Consider the following 19,108-nt stretch of genomic DNA (forward strand, 5'->3'; position numbering starts at 1 on the left):
CTGGGACCCTGCCTGATTCCAAACGGAATGTGAGGCCCCAACAACACTCTTCACACTGCCAGTTGTGCCTAGAGTTGGCAGGTGGGGCAGCAGAAAAACAAATTAAAAGAGATTGCCCGCCTTTGCCTAGTCACTGGGCAGGCCCCCTCCCTGCCGGAATCAATCAGGAGGGCATCAGCATTCCAGGTCCTCTCCCTGTGCACGTGGGACCCGGCCCTACAGGAAAGGTGTGCGAGGCCCAAACATGAAATAGTTGCAGACTGATCCAGGCTGCCGAAGTGTGAGAGTCTCAGCTGACTCACACCATTTATAAGTCTCACAAGCTGACTGAGACCTGCGCAGTAATCTCACATACAAAGTTGTCTGCTAGTACTGTGAGAAACTAGTTTTTAAAGTACCCCCGGATCTTTTGAGATATAAACCGAAACGATATTAAGGGGACCAGAAACACAAAGTTGTTCCGAGCCCGGGGCGGCCTCTCCAGGGCAGAACTTGTGAGCTACAGCAAGTTCTGTAACATGGCCGGCCCACTGACTGCAGGCAGCTGCCCAAAGGAAATAGTTGCAGTTTGTTTGTACAGTACAAATAATTTAACACACACACATACTCACTCCGGTGGCTGCACTTCACCCCTCCGTCTCACTTACTGCAACTTCACAACAGGTTTCTTTCTTGCTTGCATTCTGCTATTCATGCGGACCTCAAACCAGCAAGGGAGAAGCAGGGCCTTCCTCAATACTTCCCGCTTTCTGCCAGCAGGAAGTTTATTTTATTTTATTTTTTATTTATGCAATTTTATATAGCGCGGACTTTACCCGAAGGTGTCAGAGCGCTTCACAGAAGGACCAATAATCATATACAGGAACAAAATACAAAAGCAAACAATAAGTTACATGGATCAAAAGTGACACTAGTGAGCAACCAAAATACATGAGGTAGCAATCGGTGCATTATAGGAGAAAAAAGTGATAAGGGTGCAGGTTACAAAAACGTACAAAATACAAGTAGAGGTATAATACTGCAATAGAAGGCAGACACTCCAGCACAATAACAAACGTTACGTAGGCAATGGTGGCACTTGTGCAAGTATCTAAAACAAAAAAAATGTGCGAGGTAGTAAACAGTGTGTTACAAAACAAAAGTGACGTGTGCAAGTTCCAAAAGGGTACCATACACAGGTATTGGGATGTTACTAAACATTTAAACTACCAGAACACCCTGGGGAGGAAGTACCAAAAGCCTGGCCAATAGACTATCCAGTAATGGGAGGTCTTCCTTCAGACGAAGGCAAGGATGTGAGTTAGACTTGGAGGTGTCTTTGGAGGAGGAGAGCTTTAAGGTCTTGTTTGAAGGCCTGAGAGGAGGAGGTGGTCCGGAGCTGAGGCGGGAGTGAGTTCCAGATTCTCACTGCGTTGCCTGAAAAGGATTGGGCCATCGATCTTTCCTTCTTGAAAGTGGGGGGTTCAAGCAGAAGATTTTCCGCATTCCGAGATGGTCTAGAGCCTCCAGAGAGTTTCAGTTTATTCGACAGGTAGCGAGGAGAGGAGGAGTGCAAGGCTTTGTGGGTGATACAGGCAGTCTTGTAGATAGCTCTAGCCTCGATGGGAAGCCAACGAAGGGAGGATAGCAGCGGTGTGATGTGGTCGCTTCTTTTAGCCCCATAGATGAAACGGGCTGCTGAGTGTAAGACCGATTTCAGGGGGGACAGGTGGGATTTGGGGAGGCCAGTAAGAAGAGAATTGCAGCAGTCCAGTCTGGAGAGGACCAGCGATTGCACCAGTGTTTTAAGGTCATGCTCAGGGAAAAAGCGACGGATTCCCCAAAGAAGTCGCAATTGGTATCGTGCAGACTTTGCCATGGAATTGATGTGAGAGATTAGATTGAGATTGTTGTCGAGTAAGACACCAAGGGATTTTGCGCTTTCAACAATGATATGCTTATTGTTAAGTAAATTTGTCTGATCCATCCAAGATTGAACCGGGGGAGGAGAAAGTGAGGAGGAGAGGAGGAGGAATTCAGTTTTGGAGGGATTCAGAATCAGTTGATGAGTTGACATCCAGTTTTGAATGGAGTCGAGAGTTGAGCTAAGGAAAGCGAGATCGTGGGTGGAGGCAACCTTGAGGTAGATTTGAGTGTCATCTGCGTAGAGATGATAGTGGATCCCAGATTTACTTAGGAGATTTCCCAGGGGTTCTAGGTAGAGGTTGAACAAAGTAGGTGCAAGTATAGAGCCTTGAGGAACACCTTGACCTACCGCCAGAGGAGATGAAAGGCTGTTCGCTATTTTGATAATTTGGGATCTATCTGAGAGGAAGGAAGCAAACCATTTAAGCACATTACCCTCCATGCCCATTCTCTGTTGCAGAGTATTGAGGAGAGTGTCGTGGTTGACAGTGTCAAAGGCTGCAGAGAGGTCAAGGAGAATAAGAAGACAGGACCCCCCCGAGTCGAGTATCCTTAGCGCGTCATCAATCACTTGCAATAGGGCTGTTTCAGTGCTGCAGTTTTGGATGAAGCCGGACTGACATTTGTCAAGAAGATCATTGTCCTTGATATAACGAGAGAGTTGTTTCGCTACACATCTTTCTTTGATCTTCGCAAGAAAGGGAAGGTTAGTGATGGGGCGGTAGTTGTTGAGGTCATTCGCATCAGCAGAGGGTTTTTTAAGCAGGGGGTGACCTGCCCTGTTTTGAAGGAGACAGGAAGGGAGCCTTGGCAGAGAGAGAGGTTGACCAGAGTGGTCCAATAGGACAGTGAATGGGAATAGAAGTCGATAGCAATGGCACTAGGGATGGGGTCAAGAGAATGGTTGGAGGGCTTTGTTTCAAGGATGCATTTGAGGAGGGCATCTTCAGAGATTCAGAGATGAGGTCAAAGTTCTGCCAAATGGCTACGGATTTGCGCTCCTCAGGAGGGGTAGGGTGAGCGACCTGAGCCACAAGGGATTTCACTTTTTTGTCAAAGAATAGAGCAAAGTCCGTTGCTTTCTTTGTAGAGTCCTCCAGCTTGGAGGTTGGGGGAGAGTGGTTAGGAATCTTGATGAGATTGAATAGTTTTTTGGGTCTGTTTTTTGGCAGAGTCAAGGAGGGTTCTGAAGTGCGACGCTTTCCCAAGGAAGATGTTCTCATGGTATTTGGATCTTGCAGAATGAAGCGTGGCTAAGTTATCGGTGGAGGGCGCTTGCCTCCATTGTTTCTCCAGGTATCTTAGCTGCTTCCTTTCTTCATAGAGGGATTTGTTGTACCAAGGTGCTGAAGGAGTGGGCCTAACCTTTTTGCTTTGGAGAGGAGCGACCTTATTAATTTCAACTGCAAGGACTGTGAGGCATTGGGAGGTGAGTTCGTCAACATCTAGGTTCGGGTCTAGCTTTGGAAGTGATAACAAGGATGATTCACAGAAGGAACCAATGTCAATATTTTTAACATCACGGAACCAGGAGGTAGCCCTCTTAGGTTGGCCAAGAGTTATAGAGTGTGAAAGGTGAAGAGAGAATGGGATGAGGAGGTGGTCAGACCAGTCTACATGAATAGGGGTAGTGATAGAAAGCCTGTCTGCTTTGGAAATAACAAGGTCCAGGATTGAGCCCTTAGAGTGTGTTGACTGTGTGCAGTGTTGTATGAGATCGTTTGCAGAGAGGAAGGTGGCCAGCGAGTTCGCAGAGGAGTCTTGCGGTGAGCCCCAATGGAGATTGAAGTCCCCCACAAAGGTCTGATTGTCATTTTCCGAGTGTTGGTCGCTGATGAAGTCAGTGAGTTCTTCCAAAAATGAAGGGTCGCTCCCCGGTGGACGGTAAATTACATGGAATCTGAGGGGTGAGCGATGGTGCAATTGGAGCTCAAGAGAAAGGCCTTCAAAAGTGCGGAAAGAGCTAAAAGGAAGAGCCTTCAGTTGAAGGGAGTTTCTAAAGATGACTGCAACACCTCCCCCAACGCCGTCAGTTCTGTCTTTCTTGAGTATAGAATAGCCTGTGGGTAGTAGGAGATCAAAGATAGAGTGTGAGGTATCGTTGAACCAGGTCTCTGTGAGGAAGAGCATGTCAACCTTGTGTAGGGTGATGGTATCGGAGATTTGAAGTTTATGTTTTACTGCTGATCTGCAATTGTGGAGCAGACAGCGCAGCTCTGTCAAGACTGTTTTGGTGAAGGGGGTATTCGGGCTCTGCAGAGTGATTGGGATGTTGTACTTATACAGGGGTGCTCGGGAGGGTTTAGGTGGATGCTTGGTTCTGACAGAGGAGATGGTCGGAATAGAGTAGACAATAGGGTAATCGGGAGGTGCAGGTTGAAGAAGGGTGGCATTCGAAGGCTTGTGTGAGATAACCACGTTTGCCGATGAGGGGTTGGGCTTAGTTATAGTGGGGTGAGGGGGCGAGGTGCATCTCGTGGGGTGGTGAGGGTTATCCACAGGAATGGGGGTGTACGGAAAGGAGGGAAACTTGGAGCTTAAAAGTGAGATGGCACTTACAATCTGGGAAATCAAGGTGATCAGGGAGTCTAGCTTATTTTCCAGGGAGAGTAGGGTAAAGCACGGGTTGTTGGGTGGTTGTAGGGAGACAGGAGGGGTGGAATTGGAGGGGGAAGGCAGGGAGAGGTTGCGGTGGAGGAGGGGAGTTGGGGTGTGGGGTTCAAAAGTGGGGAAAGGTGGAGGTTGAGAGTAGGAGTAGGTGCGTCAGAGGCGGAGGGGGAGTTGTGTTTGTTGGAGTTGCAGGAAGGAAAAGAATTAAGGACAAATTTAGGAGAAGATCGGTACGGATCCGGGCGGTATGGTAGAAGGAGAGGGGAGGATTGAGTGGAGTCATGGGAATGTGGGAGGTTAGGGAGGAAAAGAGGGGAGGTGGTCAAAGGGGTCATGTCATCGATAGGGGGTTGCTGAAGGGAAACGGGCATCTGGCCGAGAGAGGAGGGTTGGGAGAAAGAGAAATTGAGGAAGGGGAGTGGTTCGGTTTGCCCGAGGGAGGGAAGAGGAGATGGAGACCAAAGGGGAAAGGGGGTAGCACAGCATAGCTGGAGGTGAGGGTGGGAGGAGAGAGATGCAGTGAGTATGAGGGGAAATCGGGGGGAGGAGGGGGAAGAGGAGAGGGGGGATGGAGGAATAAGCTGAGCGTATGGAGGGTTAGCCTGGGTAGAGGGTTGGAGAAGAGGTGGACTCAAAAGGGGGGTGACGGGTAGGAATATGGGTGAGGTGAGGAGATTGGGGAATCGTGAAGGAGTAGCTTGGGCGAGAAGCGGATTAGTTAAAGGTAAAGCTGAAGTGAAGAATGAGGGGGCAACCTGTGAAGGGGAGGAATAGGAGGGAGGTGGAGGGAAGAGGGCCTGCCTGTGATTCTCGAGGGTGCACCCTAAAGGTGTGTAGGGGGGTCAGGGGAGGAGAGAGTGAGTAGTGGGTGTAGCTAGGTGAGGAGTTGGGAGAAAACCCAGTCACAGAGGAGGGGAGAAGGGAGGGGAAGAGGTGGTCAAAGAGCGAGAGCCAGGAGTCTTTGCCTTGTATCATGACAGTACTGTTGTTATAGAGTGAGATAGTGAGGTGGCCATCGAAACGCGCAGAGGGGGACATTTTTAGTTGTTTGCCATGCGGGATAGAGGAGGAGGAGGTGACGTTAAGGGAATGATAAAAGCTTGTGGACCAAGAGGGGGTGTCGCGAGTGAAGAAGATGAAGTCGTTATTGAGCCTCCCAAGAAGACCATTGTAAAATTGATCAACAAAAAGGGAATCAGGGAAACGTTCAATAGTGTTATGTTTCAATCGTTTTGCTGAGGCTTTAGTCTGGCCGGGAGGATGGATTTTATAGCAGCTTATTCCAGCCTTAACTTGAGTGGTGGCCATGTTGGGAAAATGGGCTGGAGGAGGGTGGGGGGGAAATGAGACAGGTGATACTAGGAAGGCTGTGGAGATGATAGGTAAGAGGGCAAGAAGTAGGCACATAATCCAGATGCTGGGTGAAGAAGTGAAGAAGTCAGAACTAATGTGTCGTCCGGGAAGAGGGGTGGGTATTTGTTGGGCCCTTCATCAAAGTATGGCCGGGCGTCCTAAATGCCTCGGAGACTCCCAGGCCACCTCAGCAGGGGGGCACAGATGTCCTGAATGCATAGTCCATAATGTCCAGGCTGCTAGCAACGCAGCATGAGTCATAACGCAATCAAACAAAACTGTCTACACTGATAAAAATTGTCTTAAGAGAAGCAGCTGACACTACTTGCTGCACAGCAGTTAAAGGCTTAAGTGGAGCAACTGGCACTTACTTGCTGCGCAGCTGTAATAAGGCCTAAACGGAGCAGCTGGCACTACTTGCTTCACAGCTGAAAGAGGCCTAAACGGTGCAACTGGCACTAATTGCTGCCAGTTGTAAAAGGCCTAAACGGTGCAGCTGGCACTACTTGCTGCACAGCTGAAGAAGAGGCACCAGCATCCTCCTGATGGTCATGCGGCTTCCTTCACGGCCATCCTGACGGTTCGCGCTGTGCGACAAGGTTGGAGAGATGAACCCAGTTATACAGGGTTGCTTGAGCCAAAGACTACGCAAAGCAGCCACACACTTTACTCTGCCACTAGCCCAGCGGATTGCAGCTATTGCTGATGGTCATGATGGTCTGATGGTCATGCGCTGAGCGACAAGTTTGGAGAGATGAGCCCAGTTATACAGGCATAAAATGGCGGTTGGTACTGAGGCTGTGGGATCTCGCCCGCCTGAACCAATATGGCGACCGGGGCAATGATTGCTCACATCAGCCGTTAAAGGACCCAGAGGTTCCAGCCTCGGGTCCCCATGTGATCCGCTACTCCGCGTGTCACCGATCGCCGTAGATCACCTTCCTCCGACCACAGGACACTGGCGCCGAGCTCAGCTCTTCCAGTGCGTTTCAATAACAGGAGATATCATAAGTGTAGGCCATTTTGAGGTCAGGCAGGCTGAATGACAAACAGCCTGCCAGCTCTGTGAACTCTGCACCCAGCCTTAAGCGCTATTTACTGCACCACAACACTGTTGCTCAGTTGTTATGTACCAATAGGAGTTGTCCCTTAAAAAGGTTGGGGTATTATTTAAAACGGTAGTGATTCAGCCGGTATTGCATTTACGAGGGCTGTCTCAATCACAGCCTAAGCACAAGGAGAGTAGTGATAGGACCCCCGATCATGCCAAATGTTAAATGAGCGTTCGGAACCTTCCTTGTGCTACGCTCGGGTGATCGGGTACCGCCAGCCTTCTGTAGGGGATTATGGTGTCAGGCTGGGCTAGCGCGCAGCGGCCGCCATTTTTTAAGAGAGGAGCGCGGTACTCGAGGATCGTTCTTCCAGCACAAAACAGCGTTTTACACCCCGTGGTGAAGGTCAGGCACCAGGCTCATCCCAGTCTTCCAGGTCGGATGATACGTTTTGGAGTCCGCGCTCTCAAGGCCATTAGAGGTTAGTTGGGTGCTCCGGCAGTTTGCGTTTCAACAAAGCCACCATTTTACCTCTTGCCAATTTCCCTTGGAACGCAAGTCAAAAAGGGTGCACACTTAAAGGTGATCACCCCATGAAACGGCACCCGCTTCTTCACCCAGTGTGTCCAAGCATTGGCATGCCGTCAGGGCCATCTCAGAGCACATCCTACAGTCCGGGGAAGCTATTCATTGGTCTCAGTTATCTTCGCGGGCGCCGCCATGTTGGATTCTCGATCGCGGTGGTCGCCGTTTTCCTCTCCTAATTGTCGTCCCAGGCGATTATCAGCATCCTAGCCCTTCGCATAGCATGGCCCTGATATTACGATGCCGCAATCCATCACAGTACTTCAATTTCGTGTCCTCAGCACAGCGGAATTTGCAGTGATGGTCTCCCGTCCGGCCGGCTAGACGGCACCGTGGGCAGGCACCGGCGCAATTAGCAACAACCTGGCATGACAGGGGCAGGAAGCACGAAGCGGAGAGGCTGGTGGAAGTTAGAAAGTGGGGGAGGTGCTTGTTCGAGAAGTCTGAGTCTATCCTGGGGGCTGCGCTGCGTTTTTAAGCAGGAGGGACGTGTTTAGAGCTGGGGAGAATAAGAATGATGTTCAATCATCAGCCCTTACGTCGGAGCTTGGGCAGGAGCTGCTCCGCTGGGTGCTCTCAGGCAGTCCCTCCCCAGAGAGGCTGAATGGGCCTCGTAATAAAGCATGCTGCATTTAATTTGAAATATTTTACAGCGTTCACCGGGAAGACCCGTGTGAACTTAGGTGAGTCAATATGGAGTCTAGTCCCGGCCCTGAGAAATAAGTTCCGGTGCTAAGCACCAGAAAGCACTGGCACAAATTAAACACTGTAGCATTGTGGAAATTGCTCTTGGCGACTGTGGGTTTGTCTGTGAGTGAGGGAGAGAATCAGCCTGGTGTTGTTGGCGTAGGAGACGATGTTGAGTCTGTGGTTTCTGACAATGGGTGCAAGCAGGGTCATGTAGATGTTGAAGAGGATGGGGCTCAGGGAGGAGCTCAGAGGCACTCCACAGCTGATCTCTGTGGGTTCTGATTAGAATGATGGAAGCCTGACTCTCTGATTTCGGCCGGTGAGGAAGGGGCGGATCCATTCTAGGGCTTTGTTGCGGATGCCGGCGACATGGAGTCAGATGCAAAAAATGATTTTTGCATCCAGTCATTAGTACTTAATAATTAATTCCACGTCACCTATAAATGAAATCCTTTGCTATGGGCTTGCACAAGAGTGCTGCGCCACCTGCCATCAGCTTTACCTCTGATATAAGGATGCATCGCTCAACAAATTCTGGGACAGTCGTGCAACCTGCAGCCCTTTACTAAAAACATTTACAAGTGCACACGAATAAACAAGAACTTTCCTTTTATTGCTATCCTTCTGTGTAGAATTCTGTGCGTCATTTGTCGACCTCAGAGTTAGCAAGCCTGTTTCTCCAGCCCTTTCACTTTAACAGGAGCTTACACTGAAATTCGAGGGCCGTGTTTTAAGATTGCCTCATGGATGTGATTAATTTGGAGTAACAAAAGCACAATCAAATGTGCAACTAGAAAGGCTTGACTTTTTGGTCGATAGCGACATCTAGAGGTAGGATGATATAGCTTACAGTTTTTAAATTAAATACCTTCGACTGTAGCCCAGACTCCCTAGTATAGTGCTGCAAATTTCAAAATTTGCAGCATAAAAAAAAGGAAATTTAGAGTCACACAACTGAATTTGTTGCTGCATTTCTGCGGAACATTTCGTGATTAGAGTGTATCCGTTTTGTATCTCCATCTTTTGAGATGGCTCAGTGGGCTAATCACTGTCACAAAGACCACTATATGCGTCCTCTTTGTCACACCCCCTACCAAAGACTCATCTACCTTACATCCTGCCTTTCCACTCTCCCAAAAGACTGTGTCCATTTTAGAAATAGCGGTATTGGAATAAAAAATCTGTTGCATGGCTTAAAAAGCAGTGCATTTCTGAAGTGCACCTTTTATCTCAGCTACTCTCTGTGCTTTCCTCCAGTAAACTTGGCAATGATGGCAATCCATCGGAAGTGCTCCAACTTCTTTCTCACTGTTGGTCACGCGAGTGATGTGTGTTGACCAGGATCTCCCAATGTCTACTCCCTCCATCTGATTGAGGATGGCTACTGCCACTTCATCCCAGGCTATGTTCTGACTGCGGATGGTTATTTAGGAAACAAGGGACCCCTATTATAAACTAGCTATAACATAGGGAAATAAATCAGTGAGAGAAAGTTATAGCTAGAAAGCGATTTTTTTGAACAACTGTTCCTAACTAAATACCCTAAAATGTCTTAGATATAGACATGTATAGAACAGGCACTCTAACATAACATGATACACAGAAAATGCTTATGTTAGTCAATATGTCTCTCACTGATTGCGGATGGTGTCAGTAAGCACTTTTTGTCGGGAAAGAATTGTCTCGGCTGATCCTTGCAGAATAGGAAACTACAAGTATTTGCAAAGGGCCAAGAGAGACGCTTGGCAAGGTTGCTAGGCCAGTCAATTCCTTCGCGTCTCTCAAACAGTGACAGCAAGGCCTTCCTGGAGCCCTTTCAACCAGACTCAGCCTGAACCTCAGGTTACCTCACAATATCTCCAGTTAACCCGCTCTGCCATGACTCTCCAGTGTCTCCCTTTGTCAGTACCCCAACCAATCACTCCATTAACCGTCATGAACAAGTCACTTAATTTACCGCTTAAGAAGTCTCTGCAATTAATCTCCTAAACAAACCACTCCTGTTGACGCCTACACCCACTCCCCAACTACCCTATCAGTTATTCCGGTTACCTTCTTACAGAGTCAAGTCTATCACCCCAACTGCCACTTACCTATGTCCCACTCCACAATTTCATTTACTTCTCTCAACTTTTCACTCGTTAACCACACAACCACTCAAATAACCCCACCACCTGATCATACAACTTACCAGTCATTTTAAGCACCTCTAGTCTCACATTTCAGCCATCCTTGTCACTTACAATAGTATTTTCTCTGCCATTACTTCCCCGTTGTTACTATAAACATTTCTGTGTGCTCACTTTAATCCACTGCTTGTAAATACGCGGCTCCTTCCCTTCCAGTGCAGTGCTGAGCATGTCACCACTTCTCGTGATTGAGCCTTATGCTGTAATCAAACAACTCGTTCCACTCAACGGGACTCGACCCCGGTCCTGAGCCTCAAACAGACCAGTTATTTCACTTGATTTCCATGTGTAACTGTCGATTTGATGCTATCATGTTGGTCCACCTAGTAACCTTCGTTCCAGACTCCCGTGAGGTCCGGGTTAGGAGTCCGCAGTAGAGTTGACAAATGTGGGTGAAAAAACAGCGGGCCTTATTTATTAGGCCCTACCAGCACTATTGTGCCACTGGAGCGTCACTTTTGTGACCTTCCTGTGGTGCAATGTGCCACTAGCATATTTATAAGGCCACATAAAGCCACGTTACGTGGCTTTTCATGGACTCATTTTTGCCCTTTTCATGCAGAAAACTGTGTGAAAGGGGCATTCCATGGGTGTTGCTGGGGGCGTCCCCAGCAACATCCATGGCTTTTTGACACTGCACAGATTTACGAGAAATGGTAAGTCTGAGGCATCACCAAAAATGTATGCCTCCCAGGCGAGGTGTATGGGAGGCACAACGATGAGAAATATCTTTTTTCTCCTCGTTTTTCCTCTTTCTATGTGTACTGCATTTTGCAGCACACATAGAAAGAGGGAAAAGTCTCTTGAGATTTTTTTTTCGGCAGGAAGGTTTCCCTTCTTGCACAAAAATAACCATCCCTGCAACACAGGCACCCTTGCCCAATGATGCACATGTGCCTGAGTTGGTGCATGGCAGCCCATTGTGTGCCATCCCCAACGCAGTGTACAGGGCAACAAGACCTGCTTTGCTGCCCTACGACAAAAAAAACATAAGTGAGGCCCAGAATCACGAAAGTATGTCCAAAGGCTCACTCGCCAGTGTCTAGTCCCTCTCTTTGCATGTGCAAGTTCGAAGTCCTTTTTGCTCAGCTCTCTCACTACTTGCTCTGTGGACTCTCTGCGAGTCCATGTGCCCTGTGAGGCAGAGGTGCCTGTGAACCAGACGTCACTGTTAGAATGATGAAAGCCCCCCGGCTGGATCCCCGTGAGAGTGGCAGCTTGAATCAGAAGGGCAGCCAGCTGGTTATATTTTTTATTCATGTCAGGGTACCCGTGGAGGTAAGCAGACCAGGATTGTGCTTGTTTAAGTAATTCCCTAGCGCCCTCATGAGGGTGAGAATCGAGAGCGCTCCAGGGTCTCAATCTCATGGCCCAAACTGGTCACCCTCAAACCCCTTGTCAGGGAAATAAATACCTGGCTGAGAGACATATTTTTCAGTTCTAAAATTGCAGGTGAGTTTTAATGCTCCAGATATGTCTTCCTGACAAACAGGTATCCTGATGCTGAATAAAGACTGACAATACAATGGGGTAACTGAATGAACTCCAAGGCTTAGAGGCACGTATTGGTAATGCGAGGTAAGATACAATCTCATAGATGTTCAATAGATATACAACATTTGATTGGACAGGCTGCACTTTAGAAAGTAGGATTTTTTAATATTCAGCTAGCAGCTGATCAGACAGACTCTGCCTCTTTGTAGGTTACCCAGCACTAAATATAGAACATGGGAAGTTAATCCTCACTTCTTCGATTTCCAAGATGAATGTTGCATTTGCCTCACAGTGTACTCCAAGCCACATAAGTAATTATATAAAGTACTGGCAAACCCTGAAAAGTGAAAATCTTGGTGGTTGTAGAACACCCACTCGTGGTGACACACGTTAAAGTTCACTGAGTCTTACAAGTAACACAACAGATTTTCTGAATTCACAATGTTGGGGTTAATGTATGTGTGCAGAAAAAAAAACTCTGTCTCAGAAGGCGTATATTATATATTGACTGACAGGAAATATGGTGTGCCTTGCTGTTCCTGCAGAAGCCTGAGGATAAACCTGTATGGACATAGCTGAGTGAATTGGTGTACTATGAGCCACATACCCTTGAGATGCATACACACAATTGACACATCAGAGAATGTTGTCATTAATCTTTATGAAAATAGCCAAGGAGATATTAGCTAGCTGGAAGTTAAAATGAAAGTACTATAATATTGGACCCCTAAATCACAACCTCTGTAACCCCATGTATGCACTTGATGATTACCTGATCGATTTGTAACCATATCTATTGTATATGAATTTTTTGCATCTTGTCTCTCTGTTCAAGTAATACGTGTATTGCTTTTGATTTAATAATTTAAATCTGTATGCGATGTCAATCCACCCAATTTGCTTACAAATTTGAATTCAGAAGATTGATTTACCTGTGGAATTCCGCATATTCCAGAATACGGGAAATGAACTCCAGGATATATTGCCAGGAAAAGGCCAGAGCATGTATTCATTTGTATATGATGGGAGACTGGTGACATGCAAAGACCACCAGGGACCCCATTATCCCTGATTAATGACACACCCTAATACTCTATTAAGTGTCAAGTGCTGTCTTTTCTTTAAGAATATGAATACAATAACCTTGTGTGGCTATATCAAATTTCCAACACATTCCAATGTGGTAAAAAAAGACCACAAACATTCCTGAATTCACAAGTTATATTTCCCATTTAGACAGTCATTAAATTGGTTAAACTCATTTAATTTGGCCACAGTCTAGTCTTCAGGCTATGGAGGCAGAATTATCATTAACTAAATGTGGCTAATGTAAAACCGTTAGAGCTGGTATCCTGCTGACATGGGACGGACTGGATCTAGTATTCACTTTCCTCTTCAGTGCCAACTCTAAAGATAAAGGTATTTTTAAAGCTACTCTTTGCAGGGCACCTTCTGTGCTGCACCTCTCGGATAAGTCGCTGTGCAAGTACATGCTGGCCAGTAGCAGCTCACCGGTACCACAGTGATTATGTGCAGGGCTGCGTTGGGGACATCCAGCAGGGTTGGTTGAGGGTTTCCAGTTCATTTCACATACTCCTGGTTGGTGTCCAATTCCAATTCCAAAATCTTTATTCGGATTAAATAATCCTTAAAAGATACATACAATAAAATCAATAAAATCAGAGTTAAACAAAAAGAAAAACTCGTTCAAAAGACATGAGAAATACAGACCAGAAATATATGAAAATGTGACATACTGCCTACGATCATGAAACAATCTCATAGGAATCTAACATTAGTCAGGCTCCTACAACACATTTTTAAGACGGCTATCTCTTTTCCGAATTCTTATTGCCACAAAAATAAAAGAAGAAACTGCAAAACACATTGCTGTTGTATCAAGTTTACATACATTGGGCCTCATTTATGTTTTTTGACGTAGGGCAGTGGAGCAGGACTTGCTGCTGCACTGCCCCATGGCAAAAGAAAAGGGCAGGCATGCGCAGTATCCATTAGGTACAGCACATTCCTTTCCTTTTCCCCTGCGCCAGCGCACAATGGGCTGCAGTGCACAAACTCAGGTACCTTTGCACCATGGTGCAAGGGTGCCTGCATTGCGGGGATTTTATGGACTAACTAAACAGAAAGAATCCACATTCAGATGTTCTTATGGTGGTCCCTACAATGGTGGGGAGCACACTGTTCTTTAAATACCCCTCACAAACCAAAAGGACCCTTGGTGTCACGCTTCATCATTGGGGTCTTCGCATCCCTCTACGGGATGCGGCATGCTGCTAACCGGCGACTACGCGGGAGCAATTTTAATTTTTTACTATGTGTGGTGCGTACCTCACACGCACCACACATAGTCTTTCTTTTTAACCCCTTCCCTGCGGGGGTTTTTCACCTTCTGTGCACACAGGTACTAGGGCATGCAGGGGAGATACAGTTTACAGAACACAGCCTTCCAGAAAAGCTAGCATTGTCCTCATTGACACTCAGGTTGGCAGAAATCCCAGGCTCCCCTGATTGACAACAGCTTCCAGATTCCAGCCATCACCTTCTCAGGCACTTTAGATGTAGGTCATGGGAGGGCCTAGGTTGGACCTACTGCCCAAGGCCTCTGTTTGCTGCCACATACATCCTCTCTCTCTCTCTCTCGAGGTCTACACAGAGCCACTAAAATGGTATTAGCTTTATCTAATTCACTGTGTACATCTAGCTGCATGCTCTACTAATGACACCACACCAGTATTTTCAGTCATAGAGGACATGCAACGGGTATCCAATGGCCACACAGAACAGTACATGCAAACATAACCACTCTCTGCTGCAATCCTCTACGTGTATACCCTATCCCCTATGAAAAGCTGATGATTGCGGTTTTCTAACCTCTGATGGTTCCCGCTTTACTAGCATCAATCCATTCACTAAACTACCCGTAGAACCTCATAATAACTCTGACCCGGTCCATATTATCGGGTTGTTTTCTGCCAATCCTGGTTTTTCAGCCAACAGTTTTAGGTATTCTGTGACATGCAAGGTCATACTCCTAATAGGAAGAGTGATGTTTTAAGCGCAAGCATTCTTACAGCTTTTGTATGAGCTATCCTCCTCACACAGTGCCCTCCAGTCTCACTCATTGCGAATAGAACTCACACATTTAGCTAAATGTCACACCTGGTAAGAAGGGATTAAGCTGAAAACTTACTGCGATTATTTTCAATAGTATACTGTATGCATAGCAGCTCCGGGGAGCTGAAAAGACTTCAGGATGCACCTCCACCACAATGGAAATCCTCCAACAAACCACACCAGTTAATATAAGTACACGGTCAGACTTGCCTATAGGGCAAACTGGCAGTGCCCAAAGGACTGGTCTGATGGGTCAGTGTGGGGGCTTTTTTGGCTGCTTGTTTGCCTGTTCTATGGTTTGGTGGGCCGTTTTTTACTTTTAACTGATATTACCATAAATATTGCCTGTAACACGCACATGTGCATGACGTCTCCCATACTTTGCAAAACATTTATACAGTGCATCTCTATAAGTTCAAAGCTGCCCTGATTTGCAAATGGGCCCCACTTTTTCAACTATCTGATTCACTAATGGAGGCCACTTTCATTTTCTGTCCTAGTCTGCCTCTGGATAGGAAGCCACGTGGGACAAATAACGGTTTTGTCAGTCACGTCTTCTGTTATTACTGATGTCAACTGGTGTGTACATCGCTTCTAGCGATGTTATTAAATGTACTAATTCGTTCTCCCACACATTCTCAAAACTCTTAACACACCTTCTCATATTTGTTAACTCTGCATTCGCCCCATTTTAAGATGAGCTTACACTGATGCCTGGGGAGAGAGGTATGGAGCTCTGTGGTCGCCCTTGGTCTTTCCCCATGAGGCTGGTCACACGCAGATTTTCCCTGCCTGCCTTTACTCTAAGGGTAGGTCAAAGTTCTTGCTTCGTCTCTAGAGATTGTATCCTGCACAATACAGACCCATCCGGTGGTCCAGAGAAGGGCTTGAAAGAGACCAGCCTGTATACATGTTACCTCGACCGTTTGTAGAGTGCCAAGCTGGTCACTGTCCAAAACATTAGCACATCTCTACGCCCTATATACATTTGCATCACTCCACTAAAATAGTTTATTCTCCATTTGCTTTCATGAGATCACCTGATAAACGCTGGACTTCACCTTTGTTTAAGAGCCAACAGATAGGTTTGGTAAAATAGAGAGAACCACTCACTTTCCCACTGACTTCAACTGTTGGACGATAATGTTTCAAACAGCTCACTCTATGTATTCTGGGCAGACCCGCAAAACAGATGGACGAAGGTCGGTGTTTGGTTGTAAGGCACAGTCTCGAAAGAGGCCACTTGTGCAGCAGGCCGGAGTCTCCCGGCTCCACCGGACTGCGAGGAACCTGCTGCAAGGGAGCCCCTCGTGCGCTCACCCGTGCACTGCAACCACCAGGCTGTTTGCACCTGGCCGGACGGCACAACTGTCAACCTGTTAGCCCGCTAACTAGGTTGAGGCCAGGTGCTTGAGCATAGGAATCCATTACTCACTCCTCCTACGAAGCTTGGAATAGTGTGCTATGTTGTTAATAAGTTATATCTTTTCTGTGTCTATTACTCAAGAACGTTTGCACGCATTCTGTATTCCTTGTAAAGGGTTCTGCAAGTGCCCGTTGGAGACTAGGTCAGCTGGAGTGGGGACCTCTATTGCTGTGCTCCTTCAATAAAGCCTTTCTACTCACCTTACATCTTGTGGTACTTATCTTCAACAATTTTGGCGACGATCGTGATCTCAGCTGATCCTAAAGAAGAAGAATTCAAAATTTGCAAACATTCGTGACAAGAATTTTCAATTCTATTAAGGACAAGGAGGCGAGGATTATGCTTTCTCATTTCTTTAATGAAATGCTCAGCAGCCAATCAAAAAACAGAACTACAAATCCCATGAACACTTGGGAATGACCCTAGAGGAAACACTATATAAGGTCCATAAATCAGTCTTTCTTCCTCTTTCTTTGGGTAATAAGTTCGACATCAAAAAACAATCCAAGGTAAAGCAACAGCATCAGCTCCAAGCAAGCCGCCGAAATCCACAGGATCTTGTAGACAAAGATGGAAGTATCCGGGATCCGTGCGCAAGGAGACAGAGGAGGCTCACGAGGCGTATCAACCATATCACTTCTGGTCAGAACCTGAAACAGAGACAGAGCCGTAATATCCCAATCATCGAGAAAATAAGATATACAGGGGAGGGAAAACAGAAAATTTCACAACTGTAACAGTATGCAATTTTATACAGTACATGATAATACCAAATAAGTATAATCCGGGTGGGATAATCCTCGCCTCCTTGTCCTTAATAGAATTGAAAATTCTTGTCACGAATGTTTGCAAATTTTGAATTCTATGTCAGGACAGGAGGCTCCGATTATGCTTGTTCAAAGCTCGTCTACCACTACAGAGGCAACACTAACAATAGGTTTATAATAGAATTGCTTGAAAACAGAGTCCGAAGACCAGTCTGCAGCCTTCATGATGTCAAACAAAGTTACACCCATGGAGAAGGCTTTGGAGGCCATTGCTCCCCTAGCAGAATGCGCCCCAAACACAGAAACATCAATGCCTGCCTCGGACATAAGCCAGCGCACCCAGCGAGCTAAGGTAGCTGGTGCTACAGGACGAAAAGGCTTCTGCAAAGCAATCAACAGCTGACCTTGCATATCTGCGCGCAAAGAAGCGGTACTCACCTCGTAATCCTTCAAACATTGTACAACACACAGATTGGGGTGATCCGGGAAGGAAGGATACGTTATGGATGAGGTGTTGGTTTTAGTCCTTCTAGAGAGAGTGAAAGTAACACCTTCGGGAGTGAAGGAGCGGCCCGCCAGGTCTAAAGCCCGAATATCCGAAACACGTTTGCAAGAAACTAAGCATAATAACATTGTTAGTTTTGCAGACAACTGTTTCCGGGACAATAGAAGATTAGAAGGCCAGGCCTCCAAGTATCTCAAGACAATCGAAACATCCCACAAAGACACGTACTTCGGAGTGGGAGGTTTCGCAAGGCGAATTCCTTTCAACAGTTTGGAAAGCAAATGATGTTCCCCAACAGGTTTACCATCAACGTGGACATGACCCGCCGAAATGGCCGACTGAAAACCATTAACAGTCCGGTATGCAAGACCAGACGTGGCCAAGGAAGTCAAGAAATTTATGACTAGACTGATATCCGCCGAAACGGGATCAACCTCCCGTTGAACACACCAATCACTCCAGCGTTTCCATGCTCCTCGATACCGCTTGTGGGTATTGGGAGACCAGGCGTTACTGATGAAGTTGGCAGCTTCGCTAGAAATGCCTGGGACCGACCAACGATCCCCGAAATTCGCCACGCTAGTAACTGGAGAGTGCCGGCGAGAATGAGGGGATGCGGATATCCGAGAGGATCCAGCAACAGATTCCGTTTCTGGGGAAGAAGGAGAGGAGGCGCGCAGCACATTTCCAGGAGAACCGGGAACCATGCCTGAGCTTTCCACAAGGGAGCAATCAGAATCAGCTCCGCTCGAAAGCGTTTGGTGTAAGCCAGGACTCTGGGAAGCATCATAAACGGGGGAAATGCATAGCAAAGAGTCGAGGGCGACTGTTGGAGAAAAGCATCCGTGGTCAGAGCTGATGGGTCCGGTCTCCAGCTGTAAAACTGGGGAAGCTGCGTATTGAGGCGAGATGCAAAAAGGTCTAGGTGACACTGGCCCCATTGATGAAGAATGGTGCGGAAGACTCGAGGGTGAAGTCTCCAGTCGCTGTAGTCCCGAAGATGACGGGAGTGCCAGTCCGCTACCTGATTGTTGCGGCCCGGAAGATACTCGGCAATAACTGTGATCTTCCGGTGAAGGCAAAAATGCCAAAAATCTTTGGCAATCTCCGCTAAAATCTTGGACCGTGTCCCGCCCAGCTTGTTCACATAGCGGACTGCAGATACGTTGTCCATTCGGAGAAGAATGCAACAGTTCGCCTGCAGGGGGGAAAAACACCGAATCGCAAAGGAACCCGCCAGGAGTTCCAGGCAATTGATATGAAGAGATAATTCCTGGGGCGACCAACGACCCCCCGTCGAGATGGACCTGCAACGGGCTCCCCAGCCCCATTGACTGGCATCCGATTCGATCACCAGTTCCGGAGAAGACCCGAACAGGGCTCAACCGTTCCAGGCC

The sequence above is a fragment of the Lissotriton vulgaris genome, chromosome 2_1, assembly GCF_964263255.1.
Source record: "Lissotriton vulgaris chromosome 2_1, aLisVul1.2, whole genome shotgun sequence".
Taxonomy (NCBI): domain Eukaryota; kingdom Metazoa; phylum Chordata; class Amphibia; order Caudata; family Salamandridae; genus Lissotriton; species Lissotriton vulgaris.